Below are 24,946 nucleotides of genomic sequence, written 5' to 3' on the forward strand. Positions count from 1 at the left end.
TAAGGCCTCCGGCTCCATTCATGTCCCTGCATGAGACATGATCTTGATCTTTTTTGTGAGACATGAGACATGATCTTTTTTATGGCTAATGCTAGAATTTTTATGACTCCAAAGTTCAGGTTTTTTCAATACATCAGATTTTAGGCACTCAGAAGAATTGAGAGAATGGTGTGGATTGGTTGGAAGTTACTAGAAAAATATGATAAGCATCAGAAAGAACACCCAAAAAGGGATGCCAATGGGGAAAATCTCAAGGATGGAAGCCAGGGATATACCATTTAAAGTGCAAGGAGGAAAAGAGGAGTGAATGATGGGACCTAAGGAGGAATTTTCACTCTGTGCTTTTCAAGCAAGATACAGGTTCCTCTTTTTTTTTTTTTTTTTTTTTTTTTTTTTTTTTTTTTTTTTTTGAGACGGAGGCCTCACTCGGTTGCTAGGCTGGAGTGCAGTGGTGCAATCTCAGCTCACTGCAACCTCAGTCTCCTGGGTTCAAGCGATTCTCGTGCGTCAGCCTCCCGAGTAGCTGGGACTACAAGCACGTGCCACCACGCCCAGCTAATTTTTGTTATTTTTAGTAGAGACAGGGTTTCATCATGTTGGCCAGGTTAGTCTTGATCTCTTGACCTCATGATCTGCCCGCCTCGACCTCCCAAAGTGCTGAGAATACAGGCATGAGCCACCATACCCGGCCACAGATTCCTTCTTGTGTTTATTTGAAACATGAACTCTGAACGAAGGACAGTTTATCTTGGACACTCTTATGATTTGTATATCACCAAAAGAGCAGAGAATCTGTAGATATTGTAAATGGGATCCTTAATCACTCGTATATGGAAAGAGAAGCTTACCAGATACCAGGAGCTTTCTGTATTGCCTGGAAAAGGAGGATATCTGCAAACTTTTGTACACTGTGCACTTATCAGATTGGACCTTAGATGGGACCTCTGCCCCACAGAGTTTCTCTTTAATGAATCTCATTGCTTACTGGTCTAAGAAGAAAAATAATTATAGCCTCAGGTTAGAAAAATTGAAATTGAATCATTTCACAGTCAGATTAATGCTCCATTAGTCCCATCTATATGAGAAAGGGAAGAGGGAGTCACCAAGTCAGGTTGGAAAGTCCTTGGGATGATTGAATGTAAGGGAGAAAAACTGTAATAATTGACATAGCCAAGTCAAGGACCCAGTTCCGAAGCAAATATTTTCTTTGTGTGAGGAAAGGGTACAGTATTGCTGTTTCTTTTTTTACATATAGCATTACTTTGTATTCACCCAATACTTTATTTTTTAAAAAATAGATAAGAAATCATAACCAGTAGAGAGAGTAAAGAAACACAGGCCTTTTTTCTTTAATGAATATCATCACTCTTGAGTTATAACTCTTTTATCTACAGTCTTGTTAAGTGAAAATTGTTTCCTCAATAAGAACACTTTCTTATAGAAGTTGAGGTTCCCTTCTGGCACACATTAGAATTCTCCAGTATTCATATTTCAATTTTATTCATGGTGTCGAAAGGAATTGATGAGATAAAATTTCCAATAATACAATGAGAATATTCATGTTTGTGCAAATACCATGGAGATGTTGAGAAGCAGAGTGAAGGGACATTATGTGAAAACTAACATCTCACTGGACTCACCAACTCTAAATCTTACTTTTTTCTTCTGAGATGAGGTCTCTCTGTCACTCAGGCTGGGGTGCAGTGGCATGATTATGGCTCACTGTTCCTTTGAATTCCAGGGCTCAAAGGATCCTACCGCCTCAACCTCCTGCATAGGGAGCTATCATACTCGGCCATTTAAAAAAAAAAAAATTGTAGAGACAAGGTATCACCATGTTGCCAAGACTGATCCTGGGCTCAAGCAGTCCTCCCACCTCAGCCTCTCACAGTGCTGAGCTTACAGGTGTGAGCCACCATGCCCAGCTTAAATCTTGCTTCTTATATATGCAATTATTAACAATACAAAGTTGTTCTGTATTATTACTAGATTACTTGGTTTTTCAAAATTTCAACAACTCTTTTTGACTTTATAAGAATATTTGTTAGAATGGAAGTATTGGCATAAGTCACTAGTTTTCAAAAACATACCCAGCAGAGTTGAAAGTGAATGTAAAAGCCATGGCCTGTTGACTGTATCATCCATCATACACAGTATTTTTCTCCTTATGTACTTTTATTGCTTTGGTTTAGAGACATGTATGAGTTATTACATCAGTATTTTAAAGCACATTCTCCCTCTTCATTTCTGCAATGTACTGGGTCGAACCAACTTCGTAGGTAAAAGTTGTAAAATATTGCTAATTTCACATAGTGCAGCCTAATAGAATCTCATGCCCTTTTAAGCCTTGGAGAAGGAAAGCCTTTTCGTATTTTCTCCTTCCAGATTCTTGGCTTAATCCAAGCTTCTGCATAGTTGGAGTGGCAAATCCCACTCTTGCATCTGGTGAGCTGTGCAGTTAGCAGCTCTGACACTTTTCTACACTGTTCAAACAATTACAGCCCAAAAATGTGAGTGTGGCCTTAAAAAAGGCTGATTCCACGTGACTACCAGATTGCTTCAAGATCTGCCCAGTCATTCCCTGACTGTGTCATCCCTTAAAAATCTGTGTCATCTGGGTGCAGAAAATTAGAAAAATGTTCTCTTTATCTCTGCTTAAATTTTCGGAATTTTTCCTTTGAAACTACAAACTAGAAAATTGGAATTAGACTTAATGACTTGACTCTATGTAGTATATATTTCTTTTCTCCAAACACTGTTTTGTAGACGTAAGGAGGGACAAGAAATGAAGGAAGGGGAAAAGTATAGCTTTTCAGCCCCAGAAATGTACCTATGACAATTTAAATGTAGCGTATCTGGTTAGACATAGCCATTTTGTTCACAAGAGTATTCAGAGATGGAGACATGAAGTCTCTAATTGTTTCGTTGTATGCAAGAGTGTGAAAATAGAGTTGTCATATGGAAAAAACCTTCCATTTTCATTGAGAGTACCCATAGTCTGTGGCATTTCTTACCAGTCAGTAGGAGTTTTTTTTTTTTTTTCTATTGATCTGTATTACTTAATTACCCAAAGGTGAAAATATTACCTATTTTTTCTTTTTCTTCTAACTTTGTTTCCTAGCTTCTAGGTAGCTGTTAACTTTTTAGTATTTAAATGTGCACACTCCCGGAGACCAAACTGCCTCAGCAAGTTTTACTTCAATATTAATGGGCAAGATGAATATTGTTTCATGTTTTACCATTAGCAAAAGGGAGGAGAAAGAACCAGAACTAAGTTCAATTGAACCATTACTATCCAGGGTTTATACAGTCATTATTATTATCTCAGATTCTAAATTTCATTCACCAAAAATTATGATTTTTAAATTAAGATAGTAAATTTTATGTGTATTTTTAACACAATAAAAAGTTGGAAAAAATAATTTGACTAGTCTATCCAAGAGGTTGCAGAGCTAGTAAGTAGCTTTTTATTGCAAAAAACTTGCTGATTTGTGACAGAACCTTCATTTCCTTCCTGCAAGGAAAGACTATGCTGTGTATGTGCTTGTGTGCTCGTGTGTGTGTGTAACTCTTCTGCTGTGAATCCATCAGTGGTTTTGCATTGTTTACAGGATAATGCTCAGAATTCATAACAAGGTCAGTAAACTCATCTGTCGTTTCCTAGGCATGTCTGTTATCTCATCTCTAGCCTTTCTTCTCCCATCATCGCCAAGTTTGATTCTACTTGACTTACCTTCACTTCCTTCCCATTGACCTAGGGAGCACCTGTAAGACTGAAAGGGAGGTCGTGGGCTTTGTGGAGGGGAGGTGAGGAATCTATGAACAGATAAATCAGAGAGAAGCATTGTTTGGTAGAAAGAAGAACTCATGAGTGGCAGTAGAGATTGAGTTAAAGAGTGGGATGAAAAATAATTAAAAGGAAATAGTAGGATTTGGTGACCAATTTGTTAGAAGGGATGAGGGGCAGTAAGTAGTCAGTGATGATTCTGAGGTTTCTAGCTGGACCTAGAATTGTCCAACTAGTCCAAAAAATGAAAACATTTGCCTTTTACTAAGATGAGTTTGACAAAAGATGAAGTAAATTTGAGGGTGTGGGTAATGAAAACAAGTTGACTTTTTCTCCCTTGACGGCAAATTTGAGTGCATATGGATGTATACGTTTGTGTATTTGTGTGTTTGTCAATACCCATTGGTTTTTCTTAGGTTATATTCAAATACTGAAGTTGTACTAATTAAGTAACCAAAGTGTATGCTTTTAGCATGGTACCTTTTGCATAGCACCAAACATCATTATATTATTTTCTATTGTAGTATAACAAATGACAACACAATTAGCATCTTCAAACAATACACATTTGTTACTTTACAGTTTCCATGGGCCAGGAGACTGCACATGACTTAGCTGGGTTTTCTGTTCAGGGTCTCAAAAGGCTTTAATTAAAAGCCTTTTGGATTTTTATTAAAAAATTGGGAATTTGGGGTCTCATCTGAGGTTCTGGCTCCTTTTTCCATATCAGGTGGTTGTTGGCAGAATCAATTTCTTAACCACTATAAAATTCCTTGAAGTTTGCTTCTTCAAGGTCAGCACGAGAAAGAAACTCTGACTTCTAGGCCCTTTTTTGGAGGGCTAATCACTTACTTAGACCAGACCAACCCTGAATAGCCTTTGATTAACTTAAAATCAACTGATTAAGGATGCTACTTACATTTGAACAATCCTTTAACTTTGCCATATTCCACTGGTTAAAAGAAAATTACAGATCTTGACCATCTGGGAAGAGAGAGTATAAGGGCATGAGTTATTGGAGATCATCTTAGAATTCTGCCCACCACAATTGTGCTATGTTTATGCAGGTATATGTATGAGTGTATATTTATGTGAGTAGTTAACTTAAAAAATGAATTACATGTATCCCAAAACAAGTGGCAACTACACATCCCGTGCCTCCTTACTTGGTTTATTTTTTCCTGAAGTTACTCCAGGGTCTTCTCTATTTCCACTGTTAGGTTTCCTTTCTGTTGTCCTGGCTTCACCTTTCATAGCCAAGAAAGCAGTAAATTTGGCTCTGAAATGTACATTTCAGCACAATCTCCCTGTTTTGGCAGCAGTGGTGAGGCTTTAGCAAATCATTTGTGATCCCAAATGAGCTTCAGCAGTTTGGAGTGAGGCCATGGCCCACATGTTTGATGCCAACAGCCTGATTTTTGTAATGAAAACTCTATCAATAAGGTAAGTAGTCCCTTCTTAGGCATGCATTATTTTCCAATTTTATGTAATGGTCAGTCATTCTTACAGTGATACAAATAAATATTTATGCTTTCATGTCTTTTAACCTTTTAGCAAAGTTAAAAGAAAAGGAGTCTGTAATGAATGAAATTGTCGCATTGAACTTATTTTTTCAGCTTCTGAGGATATATCGGGTGTACTCCTTAAAACTGAACATGTGCATTTGTTACATGTATATATGTTTCCACATATCACTTCATAAAAGAATTAGAGAGAGCTTATGAAATAGAATTTAGGTTGATTTGGTATGAGCAAAATATATTGTTGGAATGAAGCAGAGGAAAGAAAGCATAAGAGCCATCATAGTTAATTCTGTTGAACTTGTTTTAACTCTGTCAATGTTGGGCCAATGTGGCAATGTATTAAATAATTTGCTCTCATTAATGCAAAAGAAGAAATGTATCAATTCCTTAGGAAAAACATGTTGTCTTGGGTACAAAATTCCAGCAATGTTTTTTACCACGTGAGACTTTATGGAAAATTCCAGATAACAGACCTTGCCCTAATAGTATGTGGGCAACAAATCCAGAGGTATCTATCATAGCATTCTTTCTTATAACAAATTTTATTAGAAGCCAAGGCTAGAATGTTGAAGCTGGACTCCAGGCAGGTGATTCAAATGCCATACTATTATTTTCTTAGCATGGACAGTTCTGGTTATTAATTCACTCTTAGATAAACTTTTAGAACCAGAGGATCGGAGGGATGCTGACATTCCTTAGATATCTTAGGTAATCATCCCGAAAATTCACTTTTCTTGAAGCTTTTGATAGCAGACAGCAAGAAAATTTCACTTTAAAACTCACTTTGAGGACCTGAAATGTTATATCCCACTTTGCTGATTGAGGTCAAGGAGTATTGTTTGTACCTCAAACAAGCAGGTGGTAAGGTTCACTTTCAACTGGTAATTATGAGAAAACAAACCGTTAGGCTAGATGCAAGGCCACCTCATCTTGCATCTGGTAAACATACCAACAAAACACAAACAACTGTCTATAACACCTTTCAATAGTTCCCTGTTGCTCTCATTATAAATATGAAAATCCTTACCATGGCATTCAGGAATTTGCATGATCTCACGCATGCCTATATTGACAGCTCATCTTGTATCATTCTTTACATTGCTCTCTCTGATTTGGCTGATTTTGACCTAATTTCAGCACTTGGAAACCACCATACTCACTCTTGCCTTAGAGTTTTTATGCATACTATTTCCTCTACGCTGACGAATACCTCCAAACCCCACCATCACTGCCTATTAACCCCATACTTCCCTTGTGTCTCAGCTCAAATCTCGCTTTTTCTGATAATGTGTTTCTGATTCTCCAAATCTTGCCACGTGGCCCTGTTATGGACTCTCAGAGCTTACTGTAGTTTTATTTCATCAATATCAGCTTATGAGATTTCTTCATTAATGTCTATCAGTCAGATCGTCAGCTCCATGAAGACAGGTTGCAGGCTTGTTTTGCTGACCACTCTATCATCAGCACAATAAATGAGCATAACATGAATTCAATAAAAATGTGCTGAAAGGATAAACTACTGTTATTTGCTACATTAATTACAACTTTTGTAAGCCCCTTACAAAAGATGCTTTCTTAGATGCTGCAATTCCCATTCTAGAGATTGAATAATATGACTATGATAGTTTTAGAGGAGATGGGAAATAGTTTGGTATTTCTTAAATTAAAATATTAATCTGTTAGAGCTAGAATTTTATTTCCTGAAAGATAATCTTGTTTAACCAGTGTGAGAAACTATGTTACACAAAGAACATTTTGCTAGTATTATTTCACAGGAGAACTAAACTTGGTAAACTGTCGTTCCTAGAAGATTGCTTTTATCAGGCACCGTTGCCTTCTTTGAGCTTTGTGAACTCGTGTTTTAGGATGGTCAGACATTACTGACAGAGTTAGAGAGTTCTGGAAAGTGAACTTCAGCTAAAGAAAGTGATCTTTTTTCTATAATGGCAAGTCAGTTGCAAGGTTCTATTTTTATTCTAATGTGCTCATAGAGCATGGTCCCCAGGATTCTCTTAGGGGTCTGTGAGACCATACATATTTTCATAACAACACCAACATGTCATTTGTCATTTTCACTGTACATTTTCTCAGTACAGTTCTCCAGAAGCTACACAATGTGATGCATATTATTTCATAACAGACTGAATATGGAAGCAGACATAAGAACCTAGGTGTCTTCCATTAGGTGGCAAAAATAAAAAAAAAGTCACTCTTCTTACACTTTTTTGGAAAATAGTTATTTTTACAGAAAATACATTTATTATGTTTTTTGAAAATGAATTAGTAAATAAATATTTATAATGGTCTCAGTTTTAAGATGGCAAATATTCCACATAAACAAGAAATCTGTGAGTCTTCAATAATTTTTAAGACTATAAAGAGATTCTGATACCCAGATACTTGAGAATCACTTCTCTGAGCCATTTTATTGACACAATTTTACTTGACTTTGCAACCTGACTGTTTTAGATACCTTTTCTTTTCAGTCTTTTCTAAAAGATCAATTGATTAATTGGGTTCACTAGAAGATACAAGCACACGATCTTCAGTGTCAAAAGATACTCATGACCAGTGAACCCCTCTTTAGTTCTCAGTTATCCAATTTCCTTTCCTGGAGGCAACTGCTACTTTTGTATTTCCTAATGGAGATCTTTTATGTGTTTACTCAAATGCTAAGACATAATATATCATATTCTGCTTTCCTGCTTATCTTCCTTAATGATATAGCAAGGAGATTGATTCCTAACTCTGCATGTAAATCTGCCAATCTAGCCATTGCAGTATCGTCCATGTCATGGATGAGACATAATTTCACCAGGTGCCTGTTGGAGTCTGTTAGGTTGTTTCCCATCTTTTGTCACTACCTGCAGTGTAATGATGACTATTCTTTTACTTATTTGTTCATATAAAGTAAGTATATCTCTAGAATTAATATTTGTAGGTGGAATTCCCAAGTCAAAGGAAGTACATATTTTTAAAAGGGTATTATTAGATTGTCCTAAAAAAATTACACCAAACTTACCCTAACATGACTATTTTTGCTTTTTCTCAGTATACTTTTAAATAGATTGCATTGTAAAATTTTAATATTTATCATTTAGATAAGTGAAAACAATGTCTAATTATAATTTTAATTTTATTTTTATTGAGGAGGTTGATTTTTTTTTAGCTGAAATGGAAAAATATGTTCATCTCTTTTTCACTGAAGCTCATTAGTTTCCAAAAATGTGTCCTCATTTCATGCATAGTATCTTCGAACCATTGCCAGGTCATAGAAGTGACTCTTGAAGATCTTCTTCTCTGGCATCAAGGGTCATATCTCATTCTCCTGGCTTGATACCCTTCTCTCTCTACACATCTCAATTAAGTAAGCTTCCTTCCTTATCCGCTGAAATTATAATCATCTTTAGGTTCCCAGATATAGGTGACTTGTGTCATCCAGTCTGACTTCCAGTTTGCAAATTATCTTCAAAAAGTGGAAACAGCTTTTACTTTCTACTTTATAAATTCATACGTGCTCAGGAGGACTTTTGTTAAGATTGGGACATACTGCTTAGTTAGTCTCTAGGGTGGAATCATAATTAATGAAAGAACTCTGTGTCTGATGGAAGGCTTAGTCTAACAAATCATCCTAAAACCTCATTAGACATTGTGTACTTCCCATGGACACTGTTGAAGAGACGCTTGATTAGGCAGATCGTGACAACCTCAGCTTTGCCCATCATACATCCTCCAGAGACTCCTCAAACTCAAGACAGACTTTCTAAAGGAAGGAATGGCTGTTTCTATTTCAGAATATTACTGATACCAGAGCTTTGCTGCATCTTCATGAACTTTTCTTTATTTTTATTTTTATTTTTTTAGAGGCAAAGTCTTGCTCTGTTGCCCAGGCTGGAGTGCAGTGGCATCATCACAGTTCACTGTAACCTCGAACTCCTGGGCTCAAGTGGTCCTCCTGCCCTGACCTCTCAAAGTGCTGGGATTACAGGTGTGAGCCACCACACCCAGTCTTCATGTACTTTCTTATGTAAATTTATTTTGTTCGAGATTTTCTTTGTGATGGAATAAGCAATTCCTTCCTTAACTCATTTTCCAAGACATTTTTGGAATTTGCAATATATATGAAAAGGCATTTATTCTCAGCAATGGAAACACCATTATTTCTTTTACTAGAATGTGATCTTCTGGTTTTAATATTTATGTCTCTGTGCCAAGGTGAAAATATTGTAGAATAATCAGAGAGAATCCAGATAATAAGATTTTCAATAAACAAAAAATAAGTGCTCATAGGAGTCCTGTCTGCTGCAAATTTTAAAAATGGTTTTCTGTTAACATGCAGTTGTCATTGCTTACCGAAAACCTATATAAAAACAAGACACAAATGATTGAGAAGATAGTGGAGACTGAAACTGGAACTGTTGATTTAATAAGCTTTCTTACTCATATACTTACTCCACAGTAAATTATTGGCAAATTACATTTTCATAGTATTTCAGAATTAAAAGATCATAGGCAAGGCTTAAAGGAATCCAGTTGTTTTAACAGTGCTGGAGGCAAAATGCTCTAGCAGCAATCACCTGTCAGAATGACTTAGGTTGGATTCTTTGCACCACACACTTTACTATAGTTACATGTCTTTCGTGTCCCTTTGTATCTCTGACTCAGTTTCCCCCTCAGTGGTAATAGCAAAACTTGCTTTTTAGTGGGAGGATTAGAATCGATAATGTACATGAAATCAAATATATAAGTCAGCACCAATAAATAATAGTTTAACATCATTATTACTATAGTAAATGACCACTATCTGAAATGGGATATAAAAAAGAAAGTGAAATTACTAAATAAATACGAACATACAAAGACCTGACAATTTAGATACAATATACTGACTCTGTTTCAAAATAGTGTCTTCTGAAGCTTTAGTCAGAATATTATGGTGACATTTCTTCTAGATTTGTCATTGAGTTTCTGGGTTTGGGGAAGAACCTAGGCTACATGTTTCTCCTGGCTCTACAAAATGCTGTGGCAATGGGTCCCTGAGTAAACCACCAGAAGAAACCTGAGGGGCACCTCTGTTTTTCAGTTAATCTGTTTTAGCTCAACTGAGATTTAATCCTGAAAATCTAAATTACATTTAGAGCCTTTAAATTATTGTGAATATTTACACTACATGGGAGAATTACCAAAATATATTCGTTACTCATACAGTTTTCAAAAAACAGGAGAAAACCACCGTCTTCCAGTTATATTCATTTTCCTTTTATGTTTAATCTACTGAAGAATTCTAAAAATTGTTTTGTACTAAATTGCTTCCTTAAGTTTTAAGAGCCACCTAGTTTGGGCAGCCAACATTCTCCTTTATTTCTGTAAAAATCCTGCAAATTCACTCCCAGAAAGAAATGTAGAGAATACTAGACTATTTCACAGAAAAGGCTTGCTGCCCTCTCCTGATAACAAGTTAGTTATTATTCTTGGCTGAGCCTGTCCCAGAGAGTCTTAGGTGACCTGGAGTGGAAATTGCTAAATCTCAGGCTACTCACTGAGAATGTCTGCTGCTGTGCTAGGCACTGCAGTCCTCCAGAGCAGGCCTGTCAGCATCTTACCCTGCTCTGAGTAGGTCCACTGGGGAACCTGGTGGCGTGAGGTCATGTATCAGCCTCTAGCAGCAACTCCTGTCTGCAGCCCCACATCTTTCCCGCAGTAGAAAGGAACAAGTGTTACAGGGCGTGTCTGTAATCATTATCCCAAGGGCATGCTCCACAGGCATCTAAGGGTGAAAGGTACTGCCAGTCTGTTGGGTTTGTTATTTCCATAGAGTTACACAGGAAATAACACCACCAAAAATAACACATTCAAACTCAGAGGGCAGTCTTCCGTAAGTGTTCATAGGCACATGTCAAGCATTCTATACATACACCCAGCTTTTTGCTAAGCATAGTGAAATGTCCTTTTACATTGCAATTAATTATTAGCCAACATTGAATAATTATTGGTGAGAGGGTAAAGGGCAAGTGAAATAAAAATAGAGCTGGTTTATTTTTAGAAAGGCACTGTTTTAATGTGTTGATTAATCAGATAGGTGTTCAAAAGCATTTGTCAGAGTCAATTCACAGAAAATCTCTTTTACATGCAGGTGACAGCCAAAGAAAGAAATAATAGCCAACACATTTACAATTTCAATTGCAAAAATTGTCATATTTTTGAACTCATGTGGGTATTTGAAAATATTAGATCCTACTAGGTCCAGTTAAAGCTTTTAATTCTATAATGTTTCAGACTACCAGCTGACCACTGCTCAGCATCCCCTGGACTCCAAGGGCTTCATCTAAGACATCTAAGGAGAGTGTCTGCCTGCACATCCCACTAATGCCTATGACTGCACCGCTTGAACCATGAGGTTATTGAACAGAAAGCAAATCCTTTTCTGAAGAGCCTCCAAGAGGCAGATATTTCAGTTAATTTCAGCTCCCCGCCAGCTCAGAAGAATGATGCTGTGCTGTGTGCTGTTCCCATGAATGCTACACGCAGGGCACTGCTCAGTGACTCAGCCTTCCAGGAAACCAGTCAGGGTTTTGAAGCTGCATCATCCCTTTCATCCTTGAAGTTCTTTTGGATTTCATCAATGACATGGAGGGATATTTTTAAAACAATGGAGATTTTTCAGGACTGGCAAAAGGGCTCCCCTCGTCACAGTGCCAAAACCATCACAAACATAAGTTATGTTAAAAAAAATCCTAAACTAAAAATATCTGGTACTTAGGGAACTAAAAGACATCTCATGTTTGCTATCATTCCCATCAGAGCTCAGGTCAACGGACAGAGATCAATATCAAAACAAACTTGCATACTTAAAGCATAAATTCAGATAAATGCTGGAGAAAGAACTTGTAGATAGAAGAACCATCATGCCTAAAACAAAAAATTCTGTCCAATGGTTGTTTCAGTGAACTGACTAGCCTTCATAGAAACAAGTTTATTCTTTTCAAACTAAAGTTAAAAGATATTTGGTGCTTCACTCGAAAGTTTCTATTTAGTGATTTTGAAGTAGTGATTTAGAACTCTTTAGGACCATAGAAAACCATTTTTCTTCTAAAATTTCATCTTAATCCTAACTTAGAAAAAATAGTAAGAAATTAACAAAACAAAAAGTTAACAGTATTATTCACATATATAAATAATGGGCCATCATGGTATCTGATTTTGATAAAAGAAAAATATACTCTAGGATTATTTTTCCAAATTCTGGCACTCTATTTTTGCATACCTAGACAGACACTAAAGTCTCATGGATTTTAGTATAAGAAATGCTAGTTTGGAGTACATTTGATGTCATTCAAGTAAAAAAATTAGGGAAGTAGATTTCAAAATAGGTAGCATAAAATATAAAATTATTGAATGTTGGAGCAAGAAGATCACCTAATGCCCTAGTTCTTAACGTTGCTTGGGTCATGGATCCCTTTGGACCCGATAAGAGCTTACCTTCTTCCTCCCTAGAAAATATAGACTGTTTTTTCTTATATGATTAAAACAATAATATGAAAGTTAACCTTAGTCCAGAAGTCCTAATAGCCCAAGAACAGAAGTGTCAAATTCATCTCTGATCATTAGTTTGTAATTTTCCCTTGCCCTTTTAATTCCAATAACACAGAAGCTGTAAAACTGCTTGTCATCTGACTTTTTATGTGTCATTACCCAATTGAGTTTCTTATATTACAGATAAGGAAATTGAGGCACAGAGATATTAAGAAACTTTTCCACAGCAAAAAGAAAAAAAAAAAAAGGAAATCTGCTAGTTGTTGAGCTGGGATTCAAATTTAGGTAGCTGATTCTAGTGTGCATGTGCTAACCACAGCACATACTGTGGCTAACCACGCCTACACTCATGCTCAAAACTATCCTATGTTAGGTCTTATTAGCATCCCCATTTTACAGATGTGGAAACTGAGGTATAGAGTGGTTAAGTAACCTGCCAAAGGTGGCAAAACCAGCATCACTCTCAGCCAATCTGGTTCCAGAGGTAGAAACTAAACCAACACACTGCCCTTCACATGCCTGTGTGTGAGTTCGCACACCCACACAATACATGAATTTGTACTTATGTATCATAGAGGTCAGGGTAAGCTGAGGATACTCATGATGAATGGGATTAGATATGACTTTTTCCCTCTTACTTTCTTAGTTTTCTAATTATTTTGTTTTAAGGAAGTATTATTTTACAATAAAAATTATAAATATTATTTTTAAAAAGCACACAGGTTAATAACTTAAAATGTGTTCGCTGGTGAAATGTCCAACCTTATGGAATAGGCCCCTGAGGTACAGAAATGGTTTTGATGGCATAGGATGGAGCCTTGGGAATGTCGTGGGAGAGAAGGAGTGGCCAGTTAGGGATTACACTCAGGAGTAAGGAGACTGCATTTGGGATGCTCAGCTGATTGGAGGGTGGGTTGAGTGGTCCTCTGGGCAGTGAGAAGAGAGGCCAATAGCACTGGCACAAGAGGACAAGCAAGTTGTTCTAAGTAAACTCTCAAATGAACTGAGAGATAAAAACTCTAAATTTGGACTGCTTCACAATTTGCCTAAGGCTGGCCCTACTCAGGCCTTTGCCAGCTGTTGTTTTTCTTCTTTTAAGACTCTGATCTGCAGGAAAACAGTCCTGATTTCACAAAACTTTAACAGAATTTTTATAAATGCAGATTTGGGGCTCCATATCCACAAAGTTTTCCATCCTTTATTTTGAGAATCTGCATATTTAACAATGATCCTCCCCAAGGAATGGCAATGCAAACGTCCAAACACAATCCTTTGTGATATATGTCTTCACAGGGTGAAGTTATTGTCTGACACTGTGAGATGAGAGCTGGGAAAAAAAAAATAACCATAGAACAGGAATGCAAATTTTCTAAAACATAGAACACTACTCCTCTCCTCTCTTTTTCTCCATATAATTGAAAAGACACTCAAATTGATGGTTTTCCCATTGTTTCAAATGGTTGCTTGATGTAATTACTGAACTGAACTGGTAGTTTGGGGGAATAGGGGAGATTCAGAGAAGGTTGTGTAGAAGTGGAAGTCTACCTATGTCAATGACCTATTTTAGCATTTTTGTCTATTAACTGGCTAACAACTGGCTTGGAAACTCCTCCAGCTGAGGCTTTGTTAGGCTTTGTTGAAAAGAAAGTAGGTGATTCATTTAATTGTTGCTGTGGTTAAAAAAAAAAATAGGCTATTGATTCCTAAATTTCTACTAAAAATGTTGCTAAATTAAATATAGGTTATTGTCTTAATCAAAATAAATAACCCACAGCTTCCCTATCGCTTTACCTGTATTCAAAACTTCGGGCTGGGCATGGTGGCTCATGCCTGTAATCCCAGCACTTTGGGAGGCCGAGGTGGGTGAATCACCAGAGGTCAGGAGTTCGAAACCAGCCTGGCCAACATGGCGAAACCTCGTCTCTAGTAAAAATACAAAAAAAAAAAAAAAAAAAAGTTAGCTGAGTGTGGTGATTGGGCGCCTGTAATCCCAGCTACTTGGGAAGCTGAGTCAGGAGAATCGCTTGAACCCAGGAGGCAGAGGTTGCAGTAAGCCGAGGTCGCACTATTGCACTCCAGCCTGGGTGACAGATCGAGACTCTGTCTCAAAAAGAAAAAAAAAAAAAAAGTTTGAACAACAAGGTTATGTTAGCATTTATCAGAAACTAATGATAATTTATGTGGTATTAAGTAGGGTAGTGTATTGAATGAGAAAGAATACTGTAGTTTGAGTTCTTTGGAGGACCTTCAGTTTATATTTTATTTGCAATTATGTTTATGCTAATTATTTCTGCTTACTTTGTCACTAAAAGCTAGTTAAATGTGATTCTCAGATTTCATTTTCAGTGTTTTTATTAGAATGTGGTCTTTTAGGATTTAAACCTATTTTCATCTTGCAAGTATATATTTTAAAAGTGATTCATTTAAATATTCTGCTCAGCAAATAGCACAAATGTTATCACTAAATTATTACAATAGTAGCTATTAACTTCAATAAGTAAAATAACAGTTCCCTATTATATAATGTATTTTTAAAAAAATCACTCTGTGCGGTGCATGTATGTGGAACAAGGTGAAGACTACCTATCTCATCATAGAATTCCTCAATTAAGAAAAATGTGCTCTTAATTACATCCAATGGCATCATTTTCATGAAGATAGATTAATAACAAGTGACTTATTTCAGTGTCTCAAGTTTTCAAGTTTATGCATCCATCTACTTCACAGCATCCCTCTCCATGGGCCCCAAGCTGATTCTCGTTATCTTTGCTTGGCCTATCCATTCTCACAGTAAAAAGCCATGAGAGCCATTATTTTTTAGGAAATGTGACCCATTATCCCCAAATCATTGGGAAAATCACCCTACTCAATAGGTCCTTTTAGCTATCCCTAATATCTTGTTGATTTCTCCTTTAACCTTCTTACTATTCCAGTGAAAATAGAGCAATGCATAACTCAATAAACTCTAATTCAACCTGTCAAATATCCCATTCTTCACAAATTCTGTTCAAGAGTCTGTGGGCCTTTTCCAACTACAATCCCTGCACACCCATTCTTAGCATTAGTCATCGTACTTTTAGAGGACCAGTTTATAAGTTTGATCATATCAATCTTGAAATCTAGGAACCAAGAACCGAACTGAGAAGCTCTTATATCCACAGTCAGGAGCTCATCTTCCTTGATTACCTTGGGCTCCTTCATGAGTGCCTCACTTGTGTAGAATCTCACCATGATACTGCTCATCACACCATTTTATTATCCAGCAGTGAAAACATAAATTCGTATCCTTTTAATGCTCACAAAAGGAGTTGATTTCAGTTGATTTTTAGGAAATTTGGTTAAAGTTTAGTTGGTTATTGATTTTCCTGTTCTTCAAAAAACACATCATTAGACATACTTTTAAAAAATCAGGGAATAATCTTACCTTATAAAGACAAATGACTCATGTTCCTATGAGTTTGGGGGAGGGTTACTAACCTTATTATCTTGTGAACTGTTTGGAATTACCTTTGAATACTCTATACAGGGATTTCTGTCAGAGGCCTAAGAACTCCTTGTCAGGAGAAGGAAATGGTAGAAATCAGATGAATGTGTGAAGTATGACCATTAGAAACCACCCTCTATATTCCTGCACTGCCTATTTTGACATCAAACATAACAAACTGTCCTTTAGGAAACAGAAAAGGCAGAGCTGAGGAAATGAGAGGCACCTCTCTTGTCTTTAAGAAAATATCTAATTGGCAATTTCTGGTAAATAGGTTCTTGTTTGTCAGGTATTAGCCTGAAATTTTGCTTGAATTGTTTCTCCCTAGGAAATGAAAGATGTTCACTTCTTACTTGTTTTGGAAAGACAGACACTTAAAAAGATTATAATGGCTATCAATTTAAACAAACAGATGCTTTTAGTGTCTTTGTGAATAACACGATTGAATTTGCAACCATTATTGCTTGCCAACAAAGCATAAATTCCCATGTTGCTTCAGTACTTGCACAGTGTTTGTTCTGGAGCCTCTATTCAATATCAACCAGTGTATAGTAGTTCCTCCATGAGAGTCTCTTGTAAAAACTTATATTCATTCTTGTTATTTTATCTGAGTGAATAGCTACTATTGTAATAATTTAGTGACAACATTTCTGCTAATTGCTGAGCAGAAAGACAAAGACCAAAGAAATTCTCTTGAGACTGGTATCCATTTTCTCTAATTTGAAAGACATTTACTAATTTTGTTAGATTCCACCATGAAGGCAAAAGGAAAATATATCTATTAGCTGTCACAGTGGCTTAAAACAAGAAATTATTTATTATTTTTAACAAATCTGAGGGGCAACTGGTGTTTGGTTGATCTATGTTGAACTGTGGATGGTTATGTGACTGTCAGATAGACTCAGACATATATGTGAGCTGGAGCATCTCCATTCCACATTCTCTCTCATCTTTCTCCTGGGACCGATGATCTTGCCTGGGTGTGTTCTTCTTGTGGAGATGGAAGATGTGGAAGAAAACAAGCCCAACACAAAAGCACATTTTCAAGTCTCTGTCATGACAGTTACTGACATCCCATGACTGAGGGCAAAGACAAGCAGTGGGGCAGGTCCTCCCACCCTTGATGGGAGGGCTCAGAACAAATACATAGATATAAGGAGTAGGGATTTGGGGCCAGATGATACGTCCTACCACAGAGAGGTAGGATAGAGGGAAATTCTAGGCCCTCCAGTCCCTTTGCTCCAAATAATCACCGTAGTTGAGACTTGAACTATGAGAGCATCAAGTAGGAATGCCAGGTCAGCCTCAGCTGCTGCACAAGTGTCTAAGAACATTCGTTTATCTCTCAGATGCCCACATATTTATGAAATGCACCCATTTCATATCATGAGCCAAGGTAAAATTCAGAATCATTGAAATATTTGTCTTTGCATAGAAAGAGTCCCATATGGAAACAACCCAGCCTGCCTGCTTGACTTCCTGCCTGCCTGTATGCCTCCCCACTCATTCTCTCTTCCTTCCTTCCTTCCTTCCTTCCTTCCTTCCTTCCTTCCTTCCTTCCTTCCTTCCTTCCTTCCTCTCTCCCTCCTTCCCTCCATTCTCCCTACTTCCTGCCTGCCTATGGGTCTCCCTCCCTCGCTACCCGGTCCGTCCCTCCCTCCCTTCCTTCCTTCCTTCCTTCCTTCCTTCCTTCCTTCCTTCCTTCCTTCCTTCCTTCCTTCCTTCCTTCCTTCCTTCCTTCTTTCCCACCTTCCTTCCTTCTGCTCTCCCTTCTTTCCTTCATTTCTCCCTCTCTCCCTTATATTTCTTCAATTGTGATATTTTGAGTATCTAGTTAATGAGGTCTCACTTGATGATAATAGATTTTTTTAGCTGTTCCTCACCTATGTTCCTCAGCATAAATTTTATGAGTCTTACAAACAAAGTCTGACTGATAAATTTATCGGTGCATCAAACTCATTAAGAAATGTCTTCTAGTTTCATCTTCAAAAATGTTAGTAGTTCTAAAGTTAGTAGTTGATAGTTCACACAAAAACATCAGTATTGATTCAGGAATGAACTTGCTCATCAGGGAAATAAATCTGGAAGATTTTAGTCATAATTTATTTATAATCTCTCCCTATGTGATATTCAGAGATGAAATTTGAGGTGAAAAAATTCAAGTATTCTTTTTCATATATTTTGAAAATATAAGAGACTTTGAAGTGTCCTGGGAGCTAGCATCTTGAAAAGAGGAATAAAAAATGATTTCTCTGGAGTTAGGAAGGTGCTAGTCCATCACCCAGAAACCAGTTAAAGAGATAAAGGTGATTTATCAGAAGGCACAACAAAAGTGATAACAATAAAATATTATTCTCCATACCAAGCAAGATACAGATGTCTCCTGCTCTGGACAAATGCATGATGTGTAAACCCAGATTGACCAAGGGCATAAGGCAGATGTAGATCTGTAGCTTTAGCACTCATGGCCAAGGTGGTCCACTTGGTGTAGGCCCTCGGCTGATTGCTGATTTTGCAGACTTGCTGGGCATTTCATGAATCTAAATTTGGGAATAAGATTTAAAATCTGGCAGATGATGAAGAGATTGTATGGGGAGCTAGGACTCTTGTATGTGACATAATCAATGCTGAAGTTAGTTCATTATCCCATTCCTCATATTTCCAAATCTGTGATGCTTAGGACATTATCTAGTGCCTTTTACCAAGTGGGTGGGTTGTAGAAAAAAAAAGAAAATCTGATTAATACTCATTTGCTTTGAAATATAAGCTTTTGAAATAATATTTTAAAAAGAGGACTAACATTCAAGATTTCATGTAAAAGTTTGAAAAAATGCAGTTTCAGTACTTGGAAATGAACATTTTGAGACTCCTTGTTGACTTCCCTTGTATTTTAATATATCTAGGGAGATGTATGCTTCTGCATTGCTTCCCCATTATTTACTTAAGTTGAAACTTCAGCCAGATCCATTATTTTCCTTCTTTGGCACATTATGCAAATTAAATGCAAAATTCAGTGATGAGAGGAAAAGGTCTCAGTGCATTGAGCAGATGCCACGTTGGTAATAGAGTAAGGCAATTACAAAATTACTTGCAGCAACTATGACTGTGTATTTTCCTCTATTCTGAAAAGAAATCTTCCATGCACTCATCACTACAAGATTTATTTTTCCATTGATGTGTGGGAGATTTGTGCATTTAACTGTCGTACACATTGATGAGAGAAACACGCACCTACTGAAATAATTTTTTATAGATTACTGAGACATTTAATTCTGACTTTCTTTTCCACTAAAATCATCCTTTGTAATAGTTTTCTCTTCACCTGTATTGTAAGTATGAACATCAGAATGGCTCAGTAAACTGGAAGAGCAAAACCATGTCTGTGTGTAGAATTCCAATGCCAAAAGAGAAATACCACTTCTCTTCTACTTCTATAAATAAAGGCAATAGCAAAGTCATTAACAAGAGCAAGGGGTGAATTAAATGATCTCTAAGGTTTTTTTCCAGCTAAAAGTGATATGATTCTGATCTATTATTAGGAAATAGTGGTATTGAAGTAGAATTATGAGCTCTATGTTCAATCTACTTTTCACATTGGATTGTCATCTCATTTTTGGAGGGTAATTTTCTTTTGATTCTCTAGTCCTAAGCTGTAATATGTCTTATAGTTATCATATTTTAATGAACAAACCAGAAAAAAAGATTGCCTGAATCATATGTAATTTTTGTTCAATCCAAGGGCAATATCCTACAATACTTGACTCATAGTTTAAAATGATCATTTTTATTGAGTTCAAATTAAGTCTTCTGTAGATATAATTATGTGAATCAAAAATATGTATTTGCGTGAAGAAATGCTCTTTCTTTTCAGATTTGTTTTCAAAAAAATGTTAGTCTCATATTGAATGGCAATAATTTCTTCTTCCTGCCTCCTAAGAATACATTGAGGATATAAAATTATGAGACTAGAATGTTCTCATTTCAAAAACATTCACAGTAGGCATTGGCCCAATCAAGAATTGTGAATGTTTCATATTTAGAGAATGGGTAGATTATTAAATATAAACTATGAAAATTTCTACCCTTCTGGATTTTCTTTGGGATATAATCCTCTGGTTTTAAAAATTAATTTTAGTAATGGATTTTCACAAGTTCCCTTGGAGAGCACGCTTGGAACATTTTTGCGACATACACTCTTGAGGTTTTCCTTCTAAATTTCATCACTCATTTTGACGTTCAGATTTCTCAAGTATTTGTTATTATGTGTATCTTTGTAAATAAAAGTGAGGCTTAAAAAGCTTGACTTTGTTTTAGGATGGAACCTTGTTAAAAGTACAAGTACACATGTGCTGACAGCAGCTAGAGGAAACATGATAATGTGGAAAGAAACAGAAGTCCAAAGACCTAGGGGTACATCAAGTTCCATTATTTAATTGTCATCTTTGTCTTTGCTACTCAAAGTATGGTCCACAGACCGTTTGCATCAGCATTGCCAGGGAGCTGGTTAGAAGGGAGAATCTCAGGCCCCTTCTAGACTTACTGGATCAGAGCCTGCATTTTGGCAACATTTTCAGGAACTCATATACACACTCAAATTTGCCAGGCTCTGAGCTCTATAATCTCCAGCACTCTGATTTCTCCAGGTCCCTCTTTTCTCATCTTTGAAACAGAGTAATTTCTACCTCACAAGTCCAGTCGAGAATTAAATACAAACATGTAAAGCTGCTGTGTTCGGTGCCTGGCATACATGGCTGTCCCCCATGCCTGCCAACACACACCTTCAAGCAAGACAACCTGAGAGAGACTGAGTGGGAGAGAGAGTGAATAAATGTTAATAACTCACATTAGAGTTGGCATTTGTTCTTTTTTTTTTTCTTTTTACTTGTCTCTATTATATAGGGTGACTGTGTATTAATTGTGCAATACCTTTGCTTTTAAATAACACTACTGGGATAAAAGTTAGATTCTCATCTCACATATTATTTCAAGATAAGGTTCAAATACAGAGTTTTAAAGACCCAATTATAGAAATAGAATCGACATAAATCCAGAGGAAAATATCCTGAATGCTTATATAATCTTGGATGTTTAGGGTGACACCCTCTAAGCACAAATTCAAAGGAAGAAATCATTAGGGAAAATACTGACATATTTGAGTACATATATGTTTTAAAATTTAAGGAATGAAGATAATTAAAAAGGAAATCACAAATTGAAAAAAACTATATGCATGGACAAAGAGTTGATAAATTTAATATATAAACAGATTTTACAAGACAATAAAAGGATAAGCATAGTGACTTTAAATAGATATAAGACATTAATAGGTGGACATATAAAAAATGTCAAGTAAACATGAAAAAATTAGTTTTACTACTCATAAAAGACATGCAAGTGAAAACAACCAAGATGCCATCTCCAGTCTATCAGATTGCTCTAAAAATGAGAAAGTGCTCATAGCCTGTTTTCCCAGTGAAGGAGATTCGGTCTTGGCTAACATATAAATTGCGACAATATTTATTGGAAATTCTTTGGCTATATCTATCACTATGAATTTATGCATACATTTTTCACCCAATAATTATACTTTTGAGAAGTTATCCTAAGGAATTCATCTAAAACTGAAATGATATATGCTCAAAATTTTCATTAAAGAAAACCACCAAACTGTACCACAATGGGAACTATTCATAAATATGTAAATTATGTCCATATGATAGACTACTATGCACCCATTAAATCATGTTGTAAACAATATTTTTATTGAAATTTTTTATTGAAACCAAAAAAGAGCAAGATAAACTCAGTGTACATAGCATGTCATTTTTGCAAATATGTATGCAAATGTGTAACATGGATATTATTAAGATTGGAAGGTGGTACACTGAAAGTGAATGTTAATTCTTCAATTCTAGGGATTTTTTCCCCAAATTTTTGCCTGTTTCTGCCCTGCCTCTTTGATTTTAACATTGAGCATACATTTATAGTTTAAAAACTGTTAAAAGCAGCAGTTAGATATAGCTTAAAAATAATTTTAATAGCACAGGGAAAATATTTTATTAATGCTAGTTAAATTAGATGAAAAATACAACATTTTAATGGCAGAAATATTTCAATTTTATAACACATGCATAGAAAACCAAAAAGAGTAGTTAGCTCTAAATATGAGAACTGTGGATAAATTGTATATTCTTTACTTTTTATTTAAAAATTTTTATAGTTAGCATTTATGATTTTTATAACCAGAGACAAATTACATTTAAGACCCCCCTTCTAAACGTATTTGCTTATTTTCAATCTCAAACTGTGTATTTGCATGGCCTCTATATTTCCAATCTAATTTTACAAACATTAAATTTCTCTTGAAATTCAGTGAAAAATTAACAGAGTTGAAGTTACACTTCTGTGTGGCATTTAAATTCCTCCTCCCAGAATACAGTCACTGTTCTGCAGTACAAAGGAGTCCTTCATATCACGATTTTCATTGTATCTAAGAGGCATGTGTTTCCACTTTGTCATTATTTGGTCTGAAAGGATTTTTCTTCTATTTTGCTGCTGTTTTTGTACAAGACATATAAAGAAAGGTGTTAAGGGAGTGTTAAAGATAATCAAGGTGTTAAAGAGAAGAGCCCGGGGAGAGAACTCTTAATCTTTTCATCTGGTCCAGTTGTCAAAGTCTTTTGTCTTTAGCCGTCACTTTTTTCATCAGAGACATATGATCTATTAAATATGGGAGCAAGAACCACAGATTTAGCCTGTGCTTGTTTGGAAACCTCCCCTAAAATACTACCGAGCGACTCTTATTTTTTTCCTGTCTCTTTTTCTGTTGCAAACTGATTGTCCACTATTACCTGGAGAGGGGACTCAATTTTTAGAAACTGTCCTGTGCACCTCTTAATTAGTTACCTATTGCTGTATATACCCAAAATTTAGCAGCTTAAAACAATAATGAAATTTTATTATGCCCACAGTTTCTTTAGGTACGTAAGAGACACTTAGCTGGGTGATTATAGCTGACTCTGTCATGATATTGTAGTCATATACATCAGGACTGCATTCTTCTGAATACTTGATAGAGCTGGGAGATTCGCTTCCAAGATGGCTCCCTCACATGGCTGGCACATTAGTACTAGCTGTTGGTGGGAGTCTTCAATTCTTTGTCGGGGGGTCTTCTCCATGGGGCAGCTTAAGGATCTTCATGGTATGTGGGCTGTTTCACAAAGTGTGAGTGATCCACAGGAGATTAAGGTAGAAGCTGCAATGTCTTTTATGATAGAGCCTCAAAAATCACATAGTGTCATTTCCAAAGTATCCTTTTGTTCTCACAGGTCAGCCCTACTCAATGTGAGAGAGAGGAAGGGAATACAGAAAAGAATGAATTCCCAGGGATGAGTAGGATTATTTTGGGTGCCATCTTGGAGGCTGGCTACTAGTAAAGAAGACTGCTTTCTGGCCCTCAGTGATTTACTTCCATCTCACATGCAAAATACATTCCCTTTATTGTGATCCCCAAGAGTCTCATTCTATTATGGCATCAGCTCAAAGTCCAAGATTTTATCATCTAAGACAGGTGTACTAGTTGTCTTTGCTGTCTAACAAATAATTTCAAAAATGGAGCAACTTAAAATAATACCCATTTATATGTCACACCTCTGTAGGTCAGAAGTGTGGGCAAAGGGTAGCTGGGTTCTTAGCTCAAGGTTGAAACCAAGGTGTTAGCCATGGCTGCAGTCCTTACGTAGAGCTGAGGGTTCTTTTTCAAGCTCATCCAGATTGTTAACAGAATTCAGTCACTTGTGACTGACTGACTGGTGTTCCTAGAGACCACCTGCCATTCTGTACTACATAATCCTCTTCACAATATGGCAGTTTACTCCTTCAAGGCCAGCAGAAGAATCTTACTACTGCTTGGATTCTTTGACTTCATTCGACCCTGACCTCTAAACCCAGATTTAAAGGTTTTATATGATTATATCTGGCCCACCAGCAAAATAGTCCTTTTTATTAACTGAAAGCCAGCTGTTTAGTAACCTTAATTATATCTGAAAAAAAAAAAAAAAAAAAACCAGAATCAAAGGAGTGGTATCTCATCATATTCATAGATTCTATCCACACTTCAGAAGTGGAAATTACACAAGGTCTGAACATGAGAAGATGGGAATCTTAGAATCAATCTAACATTCCAGGTCTATGTGCAAATAAGATCAATCTCTATTAGTTTACTGTTATGGAGTAATTAATTACTCCAAAACTTAGTGGCTTAAAACAATAGCGTAACTAACTTCTCAGTTTCTATGGGTCAAGAATTCAGAAGCATCTTTCTTGAGTGGTTCTGGCTTTGGCGCTCATATGAAGTTGCAGTTAAGAAGTTAGTTGGGATGATGGAAATATAAAGGCTTGACTGGGGCTGGAGGATGTGCTTCAAAGGTGATTTACTCACATGATGATCAGGTTGGTATTGGCTGTTGCAGCGAGGTCTCATTTATTCTGCAAATGAAATGCTCTCCAGGCTGCATGAGTGGCTTCATAACGTGGTTGCTGATTTACATTGGATGCAGAGATCAAAGAGGGTGAGGGGAAAGCGGCAACGTACTATAGGACCCAACTTCAGAAGTTCTA

The 24,946-nt window shown here is 36.5% G+C and overlaps 1 protein-coding gene and 1 long non-coding RNA gene across 10 annotated transcripts in view; both read left to right on the top strand.

Annotated features, from left to right (window-relative positions):
* The window catches only part of LOC105499433 (phosphodiesterase 4D), a 1,582,997-nt gene that overhangs the window by 658,739 nt on the left and 899,312 nt on the right, over positions 1-24,946 (top strand). The gene's annotated exons all lie outside the window — the stretch shown is intronic.
* On the top strand, positions 382-14,799 carry LOC105499428 (uncharacterized). Its single transcript, XR_011624189.1, has 2 exons — positions 382-5,230; positions 11,587-14,799. It is a non-coding gene; the product is annotated as an uncharacterized lncRNA (long non-coding RNA).

The sequence above is a fragment of the Macaca nemestrina genome, chromosome 6 (genome assembly GCF_043159975.1).
Source record: "Macaca nemestrina isolate mMacNem1 chromosome 6, mMacNem.hap1, whole genome shotgun sequence".
NCBI lineage: Eukaryota > Metazoa > Chordata > Mammalia > Primates > Cercopithecidae > Macaca > Macaca nemestrina.